Genomic DNA, 16207 nt, shown 5'->3' with positions numbered 1-16207 from the left:
GGGCAGGAAAATCTGTGAGATTATCTCCAATCAACCACTGGAAAACTGGAAGTGGCACTGTGGCTCAGAGAGGTAGAGCACTAGCCTTGAGCAAAAGAGCTCAGGGACAGCGCCCAGACCCTGAGTTCAAGCCCCAGGACAGAAAACAACAAAAAACTGCAGGATCCATCTCTTGATCTCTAAGCAAATTCTATTTGCTATAATTCCAAAATATATTCTGAATCCAACCCCTTGCCAGCATCACCACAATCATGCCATTCCAACATCACTGTCTTCTCTCAATCAGGTGAGATCTCCACTTTGTCTCTTGATTGTACATTGGGCCTACAAAGGGAAGAACTGTCTCTCAAAGCTTAGATTACAGAATGCTATGCTTCTTTCTAGGCCCTCCATCAGTTCTCAACACAGATCAAAAATAAACACAGTAGAAAGCACCAGCCAGATGATGTAGTAAAAAGATATTCAGGACAAAGCTGACAGTCAATACAAACACATGGAGGTCTGACAAGGCAGGAGGGCAGTTCAGCAATCAGCACCATATATTGTTTGGACTTAGGGGCTGTGTGGAGAGGGCCAGGCCTGAGAGATTGGCAAGGTCAGATCATAGAGGATCTCAGGTGCTGTGCTGGAGAACTTGTGCAAGGCCCAGCAACTTAGTGCTTCTGGAGAAACAAGAAGGTTTAAAGATATGACTCAAAAATTAAGAAATAAATTAGAAGCAATAAACATTTAGGCAAATTATGCTTTCAAAGTCTTATTGAAAAATGATTATACTATTAGTTGGGATATTTATTTGGTTTTAAATGAGGCTGATAGAGAAGGACCAAATCATTACCTCTGCAATGAGAGAAGGTGGAAGAGAACACAACCCTGTAATACACTCATGGGTGTAGGATCTTTGAGGACCACACATCTATGTACAGAGGTGATAGAATAGTTTGCTACAGCCAAATATGTGGGAGACAGAATCATTCAGTTTTGCATCATTACCCCATAAGCTTATGGTGATCTGTCTTGCATGGTATTGTGTTATCAAGGGAGGGAAACAAATGAGAGAGCTCCCTTTCTGCCCATGCACAAAAGTGAGCTTGGACTAGATCTGCCCAGGACATCATTATCTCTCAGAAGGCAGATGCTGTCATGGAGGGAACCCTTGAGACACAAGACATCTCTGAGGGCAGCTCTTGTATAAAGCTTGCAGTGTAAAGACAACTGTTCACACCATTCCATGCCAACACCCACCTACTCATGCACTCTCGCAAAATACTGGCCCACCTGCTCATTGACTCTCTTGCAAAATACAGCAATCAGAAAGAGCACAGATACAGGGGGTACCAGGTAACTCCTAGCTACCTGCAAGAGTTAAACAGATTTTCACTGTGGGACATGTCTGTAACAGGGACCCAGACAGTGGTGACAGCAAACAAGATTATAACAACAACAACCCCTCCCCCCCCCCAGCAAATTAAGCCAACATTAAGTGCCAATTTGATGAGTTTTCTTCCTGCCAAGAAACTCATCTCCAAACCACTTAATTCAATTACTTGTTTAAAAAAATCATTTGTTGCAGTACTACAGATGGAACCAAAGGGCCTCATGCATCCTAGACAAGTGCTCTACCACTAAGCTACATGCCAACCCGTATGTCTTAGTTTAAATTTGGGTGTGAAAGTAGAAGAGATAGCCAAGCATCTTACAAATAATACTGTGTATTTACCTGTTACTGGCAACAGCTATCTTACTACCACATTTGGAGTGGCAATCAGTCTTAAAATACATAATATATGGCAAATATTAATTTATTGAGGAGTAACACATTTCTAAATATTTCAGATAACATGGCTCATGATTTTTAAGATTTTAACAAATTAAGCTTGGAAACTTGCTCTAGGAAACAGGAAATAAGTAAGATTCACCCTAGGATTTTTAGGTAGTTTAACCTTAAAAAAAAAATCTATCAGTAGAACACACAAAATAAGGAACTGATGGGGAAAAAACCCTTCAGCTAAACACTAACTGATATCATAAAGGATTTAATAAAATTTAAGCAACTTTCTCACATACACACACAAACCACAAGTACACACATACTTCAAGACACTGGAAGTAGAAGGAAACCGTCTTAACTGGATAAAAGGCACTTATGAAAACCACACAACCAACATCACACTCAGCAGTAAAAGGCAGAAAACTTTTCTGTTGAGGTCACCAAAAAGGAACCGGGCAGAGGCTACACATGTATTACTTTTTCTAAATACATGATTGCCAAAATTACAAATTACATTAGATTAAGTGTTAGCCAAAGACGGATAAATCTTTACCACATATCAATAAGAGCTGAAGAATCATAACTTTGACAGAAAAATGGAAGCTGGAAAGAACTGGTGCAGTGACAGCGACTAGGCAAAGGAGTCAGTTTTGCTGCAGCTGTGATCAATTAGCTGGTATTAGACTAACATTCCCACAGGTGGCAACGGCAAATTTGGAGTCACCTAGGAAAGCAACTTTAAAAATGTATTAAATACATATCAAATAAAATATTTATAAAAATAAATATGTATAATAAATATAAAAATAAAAGTTAAAAAATTTTTAAAAGTAAGACACTGAAGAGTTGCCAAAAGCAGGCACCAGTAGGAGGGGATATAACCCATAAGACAAGGAATTGTACTAGGTGAGATCCCAGTTTGTCTCTACAGGGTGCTCCCTGGTGTTTATGGTGAGGGATGGCCAGAAGTTAAGCAGAGAGCTTAATTCTACATATATATGTATATCTATAATTTTTATTATATATATATATATTATTGTGAAAATACCACACAGAGGGGTTACAATTACATGAGCAAGGTAATGAGCACATTTCTTATCAAGCATTGTTACCTCCTCCTTTGTTTCCCCTTACCATCCCTTCCCAACCCTCCCCCCTCAGCCCTCCACTGCCCCCCCCCCACTGTACCAAAGTTGTAAAGTTCGTTTTTTGACATAACGTCTTGTACATCTCATTGCTGCAATGGGTCTTACTGAGTTGAGGTGGCAGAGTATGCAAGTTGGGAATTCAGAGTGGCTGAAACGTAGGAGAAATTCCAAAGACAGTCACAAATCAAGGAATACAAATCTGTATATAAACTCTCCCTGCCCCCCAAATTCCTAGTTGGCCCCTAAACTGTGCATGTGGGAAATTCCATCAACAAGCAACTGTCAGAAAGCAGAAAAAAAATCATGCAAAGATTTAATTGCTGCTCCCAGCAAGGGAGACAGAAGTCAGAGGTGGAATGGCATCAAATAGAGATGGGCTCTGAAGCAACCTCAGCCTGTTCACTGAAGATAACAGGGGCTGTGCCTTATGAGGAAAACTTTCAAGAATTTGCCCCAAGAGCAAAACTGAAATAACTCACTCTAAAAAGATCTTGAGACCTCCTCAATTTAAGGTGAATAGCTAATGACTTATCTTCTGTTAGGATAAAACCCAGTACTTTTCAGAGGAGCAACTAGTCTCCTCAATGTATTATTTAAAATGCCTAGGGTACATTAAATTTAATAAGCATATGAAGGAAAAATCAAGTCCTATCGTCAAGAAAAAAAGGAATCAGAATCGGGTGCCGGTGACTCACACCTGTAATCCTAGCTACTCAGGAGGCTGAGATCTGAGGATCATAGTTCAAAGCCAGCCTGGGCAGGAAAGTCTATGAACCTCTTATCTCCAATAAACCCGCCAAAAAACTGGAAGTGGCACTATAGCTCAAGTGGTAGCTAGCTTTGAGCTAGCTTTGAGACATTTTTTTTTTTTTGGTCGGTGGTGGGGCCTGAACTCTTGGGCCTGGGTGCTGTCCCCCAGTCTTCAGCTCAAGGTGAGCACTCTACCAACTGAGACACAGCACCACTTGTGACTTTTTCTGCTTATGTGGTGCTGAGGAATAGAACCCAGGGCCTCATGCATGCAAGGCAAGCATTTTACCACTGAGCCACCTTCCCTTTGAGCTGAAGAGCTGAGGGACAGTGCTCAGGCCCAGAGTTCAAGCCCCACAACCACCAAAAAAAAAAAAAAAAAAAAAAAAGGAATCAGTAGAACTGACCCTAAGTCAGCACAGATATTAACATTAGCAGAAAGTATTTCTTTTGTTGATACTGGAGTTTGAAGTCAGCACCTTGTATTCACTCACCTTGCTTGCTTGACTGGTACTCTGCCACTTATGCTATAGCTCCAGTCCTACTTTTTGCTAGAGATAGAGTCTAATGGACTTTTCTGCCCAGGTTGGCTTTGAACCACAATCCTCTGACCTCAGCCTTTTTGAGTAGCTGATATTGCAGGCATCAATACTGGGCTCAGACAATGGATTCTGAAACAGTTAATATACTTTATTATAAAGGATATTATATAGGATGTAAAGGAAATGATAGTTGTGAGTGAACAGATCATGGCAGACAATTGGAATCTATAAAAGCTTTTAAAAGGAACCAAATAGAAATTCTAGAAGTGAAATTTCAGTTCACCATCTAAAATGAAAAATTAACTGGCAGGTCTTTATTATAGCAGATAAAAGCACCAATAATTTAAAGACGGTGACAGAACTAAATTTCAGAGCACAGAGAAAATCAATTTTAATAAAACCTTAGCAATGTGTGGGATATCAGAACTCCTATATTTGTAAGTAGTGTCACAAAAGGAAGAGAGAATGAAGTGGAAAACTTTACAAAGAAATAGTGGTAAAAACAAACTCCCCACACTGGTAAAAGATAAGCAAATCATTAATTTATAAATTTAAAAGAAAAAAACTAATCACAATAAACAGGTAGACAGACATATACATACACCATAAGGAAACTATTGAAAAGCCAAAAAGTGAAGAGAAAAAAATCTTGAAATCCTTTTTAAAATTTTTTTAATGTTTTTTATTGTGAAAATACTGTACAGAAGGGTTACAGTTACATGAGCAAGGTAATGAGTACATTTCTTATCTAGCATTGTTGCCTCGTCTTTTGTTTTACCCCTACCATCCCTTCCCTCCCACCTCCACAACTACACTCCCACCCGCCCACGCCCCTACCCCCCCTCCCCCGCCCTCCGCCCCTGGTCTAAATTGTATAGTTCATTTTTCAACACAGTGCCTTGTACATCTAATTGTTACAATGGGTCAACCTGTATCCCTATATAAACATTTTGTTTTTTTCCCTTCCCCTCCCCAAATTATACTGACATCAATACAGGGGTTATACCATGGGGGAGGAATATACAAAGCAACAAAAAAAAAAATCACATGGTATCTTATAAATACATTAGAAACAATAGTAAGAAAGAAAACACCACTTGTGTCCCTATCTTGGGGTTCATTTCACTTAACATCATCTTTTTTTTGGTGGGGTGTCAGGTCATGGGGCCTGAACTCTGGGCCTGGGCGCTGTCCCTCAGCTCTTCAGCTCAAGGCTAGCGGTCTACCACTTGAGCCACAGCGCCACTTCTGGCTTTTTTCTTTTTGTTTATGTGGTGCTGAGGAATCGAACCCAGGGCCTCATGCATGCAAGGCAAGCGCTCTACCACTGAGCCACCTTCCCAGCCCCAACTTAACATCATCTTATCTGGTCATATGTACGTATCTTTTGACCTTTTCTACTTGTCCCAGACATATACTAGTTATTGCAAATAAGGGAAACCGTGGGACCTATGTTTCTTTGGGCCTGGCTTACTTCACTTAATATAATTTTTTCCGTCTTTCCATTTCCTAACAAATGGGGCGATGTCATTCTTTCTGATTTTTTGTTGGTCCTGGTCTGGGCCTGGGTACTGCCCCTCAGCTTTTCAGCTCAAGGGTAGTGCTCACTTGAGCCACAGGGCCATTTCCGATTTTCTGAATGGTTTGTTGGAGATAAGAGTCTCACAGACTTTCCTGCCTTGGCTGGCTTTGAACTGCAATCCTCAGATCTCAGCCTCCTGAATAGCTAGGATTACAGACTTGAGCCACCAATGCCTGGCACTCAAATCCTTTTTTATAAAAGGATTTATTATATACAGAGAGCAACAGTATGGGCTCACAAATATAATCCTAGCTATTCAGGAAGCTGAGATCTGAGAACTGAAGTTCAGATCCAGCCAAGGTAGAAAAGTCTGTGAGATTCTTATCTCCAATTAAGCAGCGAAGAGTCTGTACTAAAGATATGGTTCAAGTAGTAGAGCTCCAGTCATGAGAGAAAAAGCTGAGTGAGAGCTTGAGGACCTGAGTTCAAGTTTCAGTACTGGTACACACACCAAAAAAAAAAAAAAAAAAAAAAGAGAGAGAGAGAGAACAAAAAAGAATAGAATCATGTCCTAAGCAATAGACTAACTGAGGAAGCATGAAGCTGAGTTCAAAACACCAGTATCACCAAGATCAATGAGTAAATAAATAAAAAAGAAATATAAGATTAGGGGGGTGGGGGGATCCAGTCATGGGGCCTGAACTCTGGGCCTGGGCGCTGTCCCTCAGCTCTTCAGCTCAAGGCTAGCACTCTACCACTTGAGCCACAGCACCACTTCCGGCTTTTTTCTTTTTGCTTATGTGGTGCTGAGGAATTGAACCCAGGGCTTCATGCATGCAAGGCAAGCGCTCTACCACTGAGCCACTTCCCAGCCCCATACATTCCTAATTTCTTGAGATTTAAAAGAGGTAGATGATTTTTTATCTACTGAAATGATTGGATTTGGGGCTGGGAAGGTGGGTGAGTGGTAGAGTGCTTGCCTTGGATGCATGAGGCCCTGGGTTTAATTCCTCATATCAACAGAAAAAGCCAGAAGTGGCGCTGTGGATCAAGTGATAGAGTGTTAGCCTTCAGCTGAAGAGCTGAGGGACCAGGCCCAGGCAGAAGAAGGAGAAGGAGAAGGAGAAAGAGAAGGAGAAGGAGGAGAAGGAGAAGGAGAAGGAGAAGGAGGAGAAGGAGAAGGAGAAGGAGAAGGAGAAGGAGAAGGAGAAGGAGAGGAAGAGGAAGAAGGAAGAGAAGGAGGAGGAAGAGGAAGAGGAGGAGGAGGAGGAGGAAACAATGATTGGATGACTTTCTCTTTTTTAAATTAATGAAGTCAAGTACCATTGACTATTTTTTATTTTACTTTTATTGGCACATACTAATTATACCTATTTATTGAGTACAATTTGACATCATGTTACATTTTGTAAGTGACCAGTTGGGTTATTTAGCATACATGGATACATTTAAAATAATAAATTATTTTTGAATTTGGAGTAAACCTCAGATGGTCATGATGGCCATACTGGGTTATTTCTGTAAGTTGTCAGACATAAGTTACTAATAATTTGTTCAAAAAAATTGCATCACTTTTCCATTTTGCATGGCATACACAGCTCACATTTCCTTTCACCTTTCTCAGTCTAATTTTGAAAAAGAAGTCTCTTTACAGCAGCATGTAAATATTCTGAAGCCAGGTCCTGGTGGCTCCGGCTGTAATCCTATGTACTTAGGAAGCTGAGATATACAGCATTGAAGTTCAAAGCCAGCCTGGGAAGAAAGACTGTCAGATTCTTCTCTCCACTAAAACAAAACAAAACAAAACAAAAAAAACAGAAGAGAACCTGTGGCTCAAGTATTGAGCCCTAGTATTGAGTAGAAACAAGCTGATAGTGCCTAGGCCCTGAGCTCAAGCCCCAGTACTGGCAAATAAACACACACACACACACACACACACACACACACACACACACACACACACACACACACACACACACACACACACACAATCTGATTATCTTGGCTGTTTAATTCAAGTATTTAGTCTGCTCCAAGCTCATAAATTACTTGTTTACATGTATGAGCCTATTTTTTTTTCTGTTTAATCCATCTGTTTTATGTTCTCATTCCTTTTAAGACTTCTTTTAGGTTACTGAGTATCTTACTAGTTATTCTCTATTTTCCTTCCTTAATTTATTAAACATTCTTAAATAAATTTCTTATTGCTTAAGATTATATGTAACCTTGATATATTATACACTGGCACAACTTTTACTTTCACCACATTCCAAATAATTCTAGAATCTTAGAATACTTTGTTTCACTGATCTCATTGTCCAAAAACATTACACACACACACACACACACACACACACACACACACACACACACACACACACACACACACACACACACAGAGGCTTTTCTTCTGTGTGTCATGTGTTATAAATCCCATAGTTTCTTTCTTTTTGAAATTTCCTTCCTTCCTTTGTCCCTTCCTTTGTTCCTTCTTTCCTCCCCCCTCACCTCTCTTGTGCTGGTAGTGGGGCTTGAACTCAGAGCTTGGGTACTGTCCCTTCACTTTTTCACTCAAGGTTGGTACTTTACCACTTGAGCCACACTTCCACTTCCAGCTTTTTAGTAGAGATAAGAGTCTCACATATTTTCTTCTCAGGCTGGCTTTGAACTATGATTCTCAGATCTCAGCTTCCTGAGTAGCTAGGGTTGTAGGTGTGAGCTACTGGCATCAGTCTTACTGATGCTTTCAACTGTCAACATTCACTTATATTTACCATGTACTTGCCCTTTATTCTTCTGTGAAGTTCAATTTGATCTCTGTTATTTCTCTTCATCCTTAAGAACTTCCTTTAGTACATCTTTCTTTTTTTTCTCCCCCTGGTACTGGGGCTTGAACTCAGAGCTTGGGCACTGTTCCTCAGCTCTTTCTCTCAAGGCTAGCTCTCTACCACTTGAGTCAGAGCGCCACTTCCAGCTTTTTCTGAGTAGTTTATTAGAGACAAATTTCACAGACTTTCCCGCCTAGCCTGGCTTTGAACTGTGATCCTCAGAGCTCAGCTTCCTGAGTAGCTAGGATTACAGGCATGAGCCACACACCCACTTTCCTTCAGTATTTCTTATAGTGTAAGTTTAATAATGCATAAAAGTTCTTTCAACTTGCATTTATTTAAAAACATTACACTTACATATTTGCTTTTGTTCTGTGCTTATATGGGGCCATCAATTCAGGGCTTCTTGCTCTTGCTTGGCTTTTTCCCTCATTTGAGTTATGCCTCACATTCTGGCTTTTTGCTCATTAATTGGAGATAGAACTTTCAAAGATTTGATTGCCAAGGTTGCTGTGAATCTTGATCTTCAGATCTCAGTCTTCTGGGTAGCTAGGATTATGGATGTGAGAATCTTCGTGGTGGGTATTGAACTCTGGTTTGGTAGTTTTCCCCTTAGCACTTAAGGTGCTTCTCCATTGTCTCCTGGCTTTCATAGTTTCTTGTTGAAGATTCTGCTGCCAAGCTCTTTGTTTTTCCTTTAAAGACAATGCAACTTATTTACCTCTGCTTTTTAATGTTTATTTTTAATCATCTTTACTTTCAGTAACTCCACTATAGTCTGATAAACATTTCTTTGTAATTATCTTGCTTCAGTTTGTAGAATTTCATAAATTTTGAGTTTTTCATCTATCAGATTTTGGAAAGACCTTGGCCATTATCCTTTCAAATTATTTCTACCCAATTCATTATGACTGCAATTACATACACTGTAACTCTGATGGCATTTCATGTGTATATTGCTTGTTTTGTGTATTTCAGTTTGATGTGGTCAATGGATCCATTTCCAATCCAACAACTGTGATTTCTGCTATTGCTAATCCATGTTATAACCCATTCTTAACTTCAAATATCTATTTTTCAATCCTAGAAAAACCTTTTCAATCTTTTTTTTGAGATAATGTCTTATTTTATAGCTCAGATTGTTCTCAAAAACAATCCTCCTCCCTGGATCTTCCAGTTGATGGGATTACAGGAACATGCCATTAAGCCTAGGCTCCTTTATATAAATTCAAATTCTGATAAAATCCTAAGTTTTTAAAATCTATTACAGACATTTCTCCTTCTGTTTATTGTACACAATACTCATGGTTAAAGTCAGCTACTATCTTATGTCAGTTGTAGGTTTACTTTCCTATGTATGTATGTATATATGTATGTATGCATGCATGCATGCATCCATGTATCTATCTATCTAACATGATAGAAGGACTTGTTGCCTTGTTCTTCTCTGGTTTCTTCATTAAGTATGATGTATGTTTGTAGTGTAATCTAAATATGCTTATCATGTTGAAAAGGGCCTGTTTTGGTAAAGGCCTTTTCATGATCAGCAAATAGGCACATATGATTTTTCTCTTTTGATTTGCTAATATGGAGAGCTATATTAATACATTCATATACTGAGCCATTCTATTTCTGGAAAAAAATTACCATTGGTAATGATGTATCATTCTTTGTAACATTCCTCTAATATATCCTCGGTTTTGTGTCTAACATTTTTTCATTAATACTTAAAATTGAGAAATTCATCTTTAATTCAGTATTTTTTTCTGTGCTATATTTGCTAAATTTTGGCATTAGTACCCTGAGCTTCATAAAATGAATTTGCTTTTCCTTTTTTAAAAAATATTATCTAACAACTTAAAAAAATCCCTGAAATCTGTTTCTTAAAATTTTTCAGTAAAAAGCTTGTCAACTATGGAATTCTAATAAAAATGCAAAAAGGCTGCCAGATGTGGAAGTGCATGATTAAATCCCATTACTTGGTGGTTAAGACAGGAGGATCATTATAATTTGAGGCAGGCCTGGGCTACATATTAAGACCTTGTGGCCAGGCACTGGTGGCTCACACCTGTAATCCTGGCTATTCAGAGGCTGAGATCTGAGAATTGAAGTTCAAAGCCAGTCCAAGTAGATAAATATGAGACCATTATCTCCAAATAATCAGTAGAAATCCAGAAGTCGGGGTGTAGCTCCAGTGGTAGAGCACCAGTCTTGAGTGTAAAAGCTAAGGGACATGGCCCAGGCCCTGAGTTCAAGCTGTAGTACCATCACTCACATACAACTCCCCGCCCCCCACCACAGCCATGGGCCAATCCCTTTAAATACAGGTGTCTAGTAGGTACCATGGATATCACAGTTAATGCCATGGTCCCAAGATGGGCAAGTTCTCTCACTGAGTATGAGATCTCCAATAGCCCAGTTCCCTCAACTCTCGGACCACTGTTTCCCCATTTACACAATGAAAATAAAGCTTGTAACTATTGTCATGAGGTCTAAATGAGTCAACACCACTGCTTATGTAAACTTCTCTAAAAGGACTATTAGGGGAGGAGGTAGAAACAATTTTCTTTGTGATGACTGAAGAAGAAATTATACTGTCATCACAAAAAGAAAAATATAGCAAAAACAAAAACAATCCCAACCAGACTTCATATAAGCATGGCAATTCTGTACCTATTATTACAGTATTATCATACTTGTGAATGGTTGACAGTATGAACTTACTGGCAAAATTAATTCCTGTGATTAAAGAAATACATCACCTTTTTGATGCCATGAATTCTTCAGTAGCCAAAGGTCACATTCAGATATAGATGTTCACTGTGATCATGGCACTGGCTCTGTTGAAACCAAAATTCAGGGAAACCTGCCAAGGAAGTCCAAGTTGGTATCTCAAGTATGGACCCTGACAGGGTGTAGACTGCCTAAACTTCCTCTTCCCATGAACCAGGACATTGTGACCAGCCAAAGCAGCAGGCTCTGCCCTCAGGAGGTTTTTTGCTAAGATGATCAGTCCTAATGCAGACACCACTGGGTCATCTGGGGGCCAGGGACACATGTGTGAATAACTAGAACACTTTGTCCTTGTGTTCAGCTACCAGATGGGAAGGGATGTTATGTGTGTCCTTATCCTCAATGACAGGGCTGTGCTGCAACCGTGAGCATGTAGGGCTCAAAGGCTTTCTTCTAGCAAGGACAAGAGTCCCCCGAAGGCCACAGGTTGTTTTTGCCAGGCAGAATGAAGAGGCCCCGTGACAGCACTCAAAGTGAAGATGGGCACCTAGTGACAGATGAGTGTTCAAAACAAGGGTGGAGTTAATTCAGTAAAACTGAAATAAGCTAGGTACTGGTGGCTCATGCCTGTAATCCTAACTACTTAAGAGGCTGAGATCTGAGGATCATGGTTTAAAGCCAGCCCAGGAAAGAAATTCCATGACACTCTTATCTCCAATTAGCCACCAGAAAACTGGAAGTGGCATTGTGACTCAAAGTAGTAGAGTATTATCCTTGAGCAGAAGAGCTCAGGGACAGAGCCCAGGACCCAAGTTCAAACCCCATGACTGACAAAAACAAAAACAAAACCTGAAACAACCAACCAAAGCCCTTTAAAATGTAGCATCTTCTAGGAGATAGTTACAGGGACATTTCTGGAAGAGCTCCTGTTCTAATGGTTAAGGGTACTTTCCAGCCAGCAAGTGAAGAATCACTTAGGAAAAGACATGGACCAGAACATCAAAGCAAGGCACTGAAGATTATTTTCTTCAAGAACATTCAAATAATATCCATACTGACTGAAAGGCATAAGACACAACATGATTTTGTGTACACACACTGAAACTCTATTCCTAGAAAAAGTCCACAAGAAGCCATGCACTGGTAGCTCACATAGACAATCCTAGCTACTCGGGGGCTAAGATCTGAGGATCATAGTTCAAAGTTAACCTGGGCAGGAAAGTCTGTAAGACTCTTATCTCAAATTAACCACAAAAAGCTAGAGGTGGAGCTGTGGCTCAAGTTGTAGAGCATTAGCTTTGAGTATAGAAGCTCAGGGACAGCACTCAGGTCCAGATTTCAAGCCCTAGGACTCAGGGGAAAAAAGTCCACAAAAATTTCTGGGCATTGTTGGGTCACTCCTATGATCTGAGGTCTGAGGAGGCTCAGAGGCTGAGATCTAATGACCTCAGTTCAAAGCCAACCCAGGAAGGAAATTGGAAAGTCTCATCTCCAATTACACACACACACACACACACACACACACACACACACACACACACACACACACACACACACACACACACACACATTGGAAGTGGAGCTGTGGGTCAAGTGGTAGAGCATCAACCTTGAGTGAAGAAGCCAAGGGACAGCTCCAAGGTCCTAGTTCAAGCACCAGGACTGGTACCCCCCCCCAAATAAACAAACATGATAATAATGTAATCTAGAGGAGAGGATTAACAAATAGGGCTTTCTTTACTAAGATACCTTCCCAGCTCCAGTGTGGGGAGGGGTAGGGGGGATGACCCAGGGGTTTGAACTCAGGGCCTAGGAACTCTCTTTGAGCTTTATGCTCAAGGCTAGCGCTCAATCACTTGAGCTATAGCTCTACTTCCAGCTTTGTTTTTTGGGGGGGTGGGGGGTCTGGTCGTGGGGCCTGAACTCTGGGCCTGGGCGCTGTCCCTCAGCTCTTCAGTTCAAGGCTAGTGCTCTACCACCTGAGCCACAGCGCCGCTTCCAGCTTTTTTCTTTTTGCTTATGTGGTGTTGAGGAATCGAACCCAGGGCCTCATGCATGCAAGGCAAGTACTCTACCACTGAGTCACCTTCCCAGGCCCTCCAGCTTTTTAGTGATTACTTGGAAATAAGAGTATCATGGGTTTTGCTTCCTGGGTTGGCTTTGAACCTCAATCCTCAGATGTCAGCCTCCTGAGTAACTAGGATTATAGGCATAAGCCACCAGCAACTGGCACTTTAGTCTTTCTTTAGAGAGAGTTATGTCTTTATTTTGTCATTTGTTTTGAATAAGATCTAAACTGGACATATAATTTGAAACTGACATTCCCCCCAGTATTTTACAAAACGTACTTCCTACCTTCCAGTTTGAATTGTAGCTGCCTAAAAGTTTCCTGCTACATTTTCTCTCAGGTAATTTCTTAGAAATCTCCTTGTCTAGAGCTCACACCAATACTCCTCCAACTCTTCAATGAAATTGAAAGAGAAAGTTCACTACCGAACACATTCTATGAAGCCATCATAACCCTCATCCCCAAACCAGGCAGGGACTCATCAAAGAAAGAGAACTATAGACCCATTTCTTTGATGAACATTGATGCAAAACTTCTCAAAAAATTTTGGCCAATCAACTTCAACAATTCATCCAAAAAATCATACACCACAATCAAACAGGATTCATTTCAGGGATGCAAAGCTGGTTCAATATAGGCAAATCAATTAATATAATTCATCACTTCAATAAGAGCAAGGATAAGAACCACATGGTTATCTCAATAGATACAGAAAAGGCATTTGACAAGATCCAACACTCTTTTATGATGAAGGTTCTGGAAAAACTAGGAATCCAGGGAACATTCCTCAATACAGTAAAGGCTGTATATTACAAACCTACAGCCAGCATTATACTTAGTGGTGAAAAATTAAAGCCATTTACTCTTTTTTTTTTTTTTTTGGTTCCGGTCATGGGGCTTGAACTCTGGGCCTGGGCGCTGTCCCTCAGCTCTTCAGCTCAAGGCTAGCACCCTACCACTTGAGCCACAGCGCCACTTCCGGCTTTTTTCTTTTTGCTTATGTGGTGCTGAGGAATTGAACCCAGGGCCTCAGGCATACAAGGCAAGCGCTCTACCACTGAGCCACCTTCCCAGCCCAAGCCATTTCCTCTTAACTCAGGAACGAGACAAGGATGTCCACTCTCTCCACTTCTCTTCAATCTAGTATTAGAATGCCTAGCTATAGCAATAAGACAAGATGCAAACACAAAAGGGATCCAAATAGGGAAAGATGAAGTAAAACTCTCTCTCTTTGCAGATGACATAATTTTGTATTTAAAGAATCCCACGTACTCGACTCCCAAATTACGCAAGCTGATTCAAAACTTTGGCAAAGTAGCAGGGTATAAAATTAACCCTCAAAAATCAATGGCTTTTCTGTATGCCAAGAATGAGAAAAGTGTGGCTGAAATCAGGAAAGTAACTCCATTCATAATAGCACCACAAAAAATAAAATACCTGGAAATTAACTTAGCCAAAGAATTGAAGGACCTCTATGATGAAAACTTTACAAACCTGAAAAAGGAAATCAAAACAGAACTTAGAAAGTGGCAAAACCTCCCATGCTCCTGGATTGGAAGGATCAACATCGTGAAAATGGCAATACTTGCTAAGGCTATCTGCAAATTCAATGCAATACCTATCAATGTTCCAACCTCATTCTTCAAGGAAATAGAAGAGGCAATCCAAAAATTCATATGGAACAATAAAAGACCCCGAATCACAAAAATGATCCTTAACAGAAACAACAGTCCTGGAGGAATATCAATACCAAATTCCAAGCTCTACTACAAAGCCATAGTAATCAAAACAGCTTGGTACTGGCACAAGAGACCTTAGGACCAATGGAATAGAATTGAAAACCCAGCAATGAACCCACAGACTTATAGTTATCTAATCTGTGATAAGGGAGCTAAAAAATAGAATGGAAGAAAGACAGCCTCTTCAGTAAATGGTGCTGGCAAAATTGGTTAATCGCTTGTAGAAAACTACAGCTAGATCCTTATATATCACCCTGCACCAGAATTAACTGCAAATGGATCAAAGACCTCGGAGCCAAAGCAGACACTCTGAAAACATTACAGGATGGAATAGGAGAAACCCTAGGTCTCCTTGGCACAGGCCAAAATTTTCTTAATAGAGACCCAGAAACAACAAATCAAATAAAGGTTGGACAAATGGGATTGCATGAAATTGCAGAGCTTCTGCATGGCAAAGGACATAGCTAGCAAAATGAATAGAAAGCCCACGGATTGGGAGAAGATCTTCACTAGCCATACAACAAACAAGGGTCTCATATCTAAAATATACTTGGAACTCAAAAAATTAAATCCCCCAACAACAAATCCTCAAAGAAACAACTGCCCAATAAATAAATGGGCTAAAGACTTAAAGAGAAACTTCTCTGAAGAGGAAAGAAGGATGGACACATGAAGAAATGTTCAACCTCTCTAGCCATAAAAGAAATGCAAATCAAAACAACATTGAGATACCACCTCACTCCAGTTAGAATGGCTAGAATCAAGAACTCTAATAACAACAGATGCTGGAGGGGATGTGGCCAGAAAGGAACCCTACTGCATTGTTGGTCGGAGTGTAATCTTGTTCAACCACTTTGGAAAGTAGTATGGAGGTTCCTCAAAAGACTCCACATAGAACTCCCCTATGATCCAGCAATCCCACTTTTGGGCATTTACCCAAATGATCACAAACAAGACCATACTAAAGCTGCCTGCACAACTATGTTTATTGCAGAATTATTTACCATAGCTAAGATATGGAACCAACCCAGATGCCCCTCAGTAGATGAATGGATCAAGAAAATGTGGTATATATACACAATGGAATTCTGTGCCTCCATCAGAAAGAA

This window comes from Dipodomys merriami, unplaced genomic scaffold, assembly GCF_024711535.1.
Source record: "Dipodomys merriami isolate MVZ:Mamm:240054 unplaced genomic scaffold, mDipMer1.0.p SCAF_45, whole genome shotgun sequence".
NCBI lineage: Eukaryota > Metazoa > Chordata > Mammalia > Rodentia > Heteromyidae > Dipodomys > Dipodomys merriami.
The sequence above is the reverse complement of the archived record's forward strand: the minus strand, read 5'-3'. Positions refer to the sequence as shown.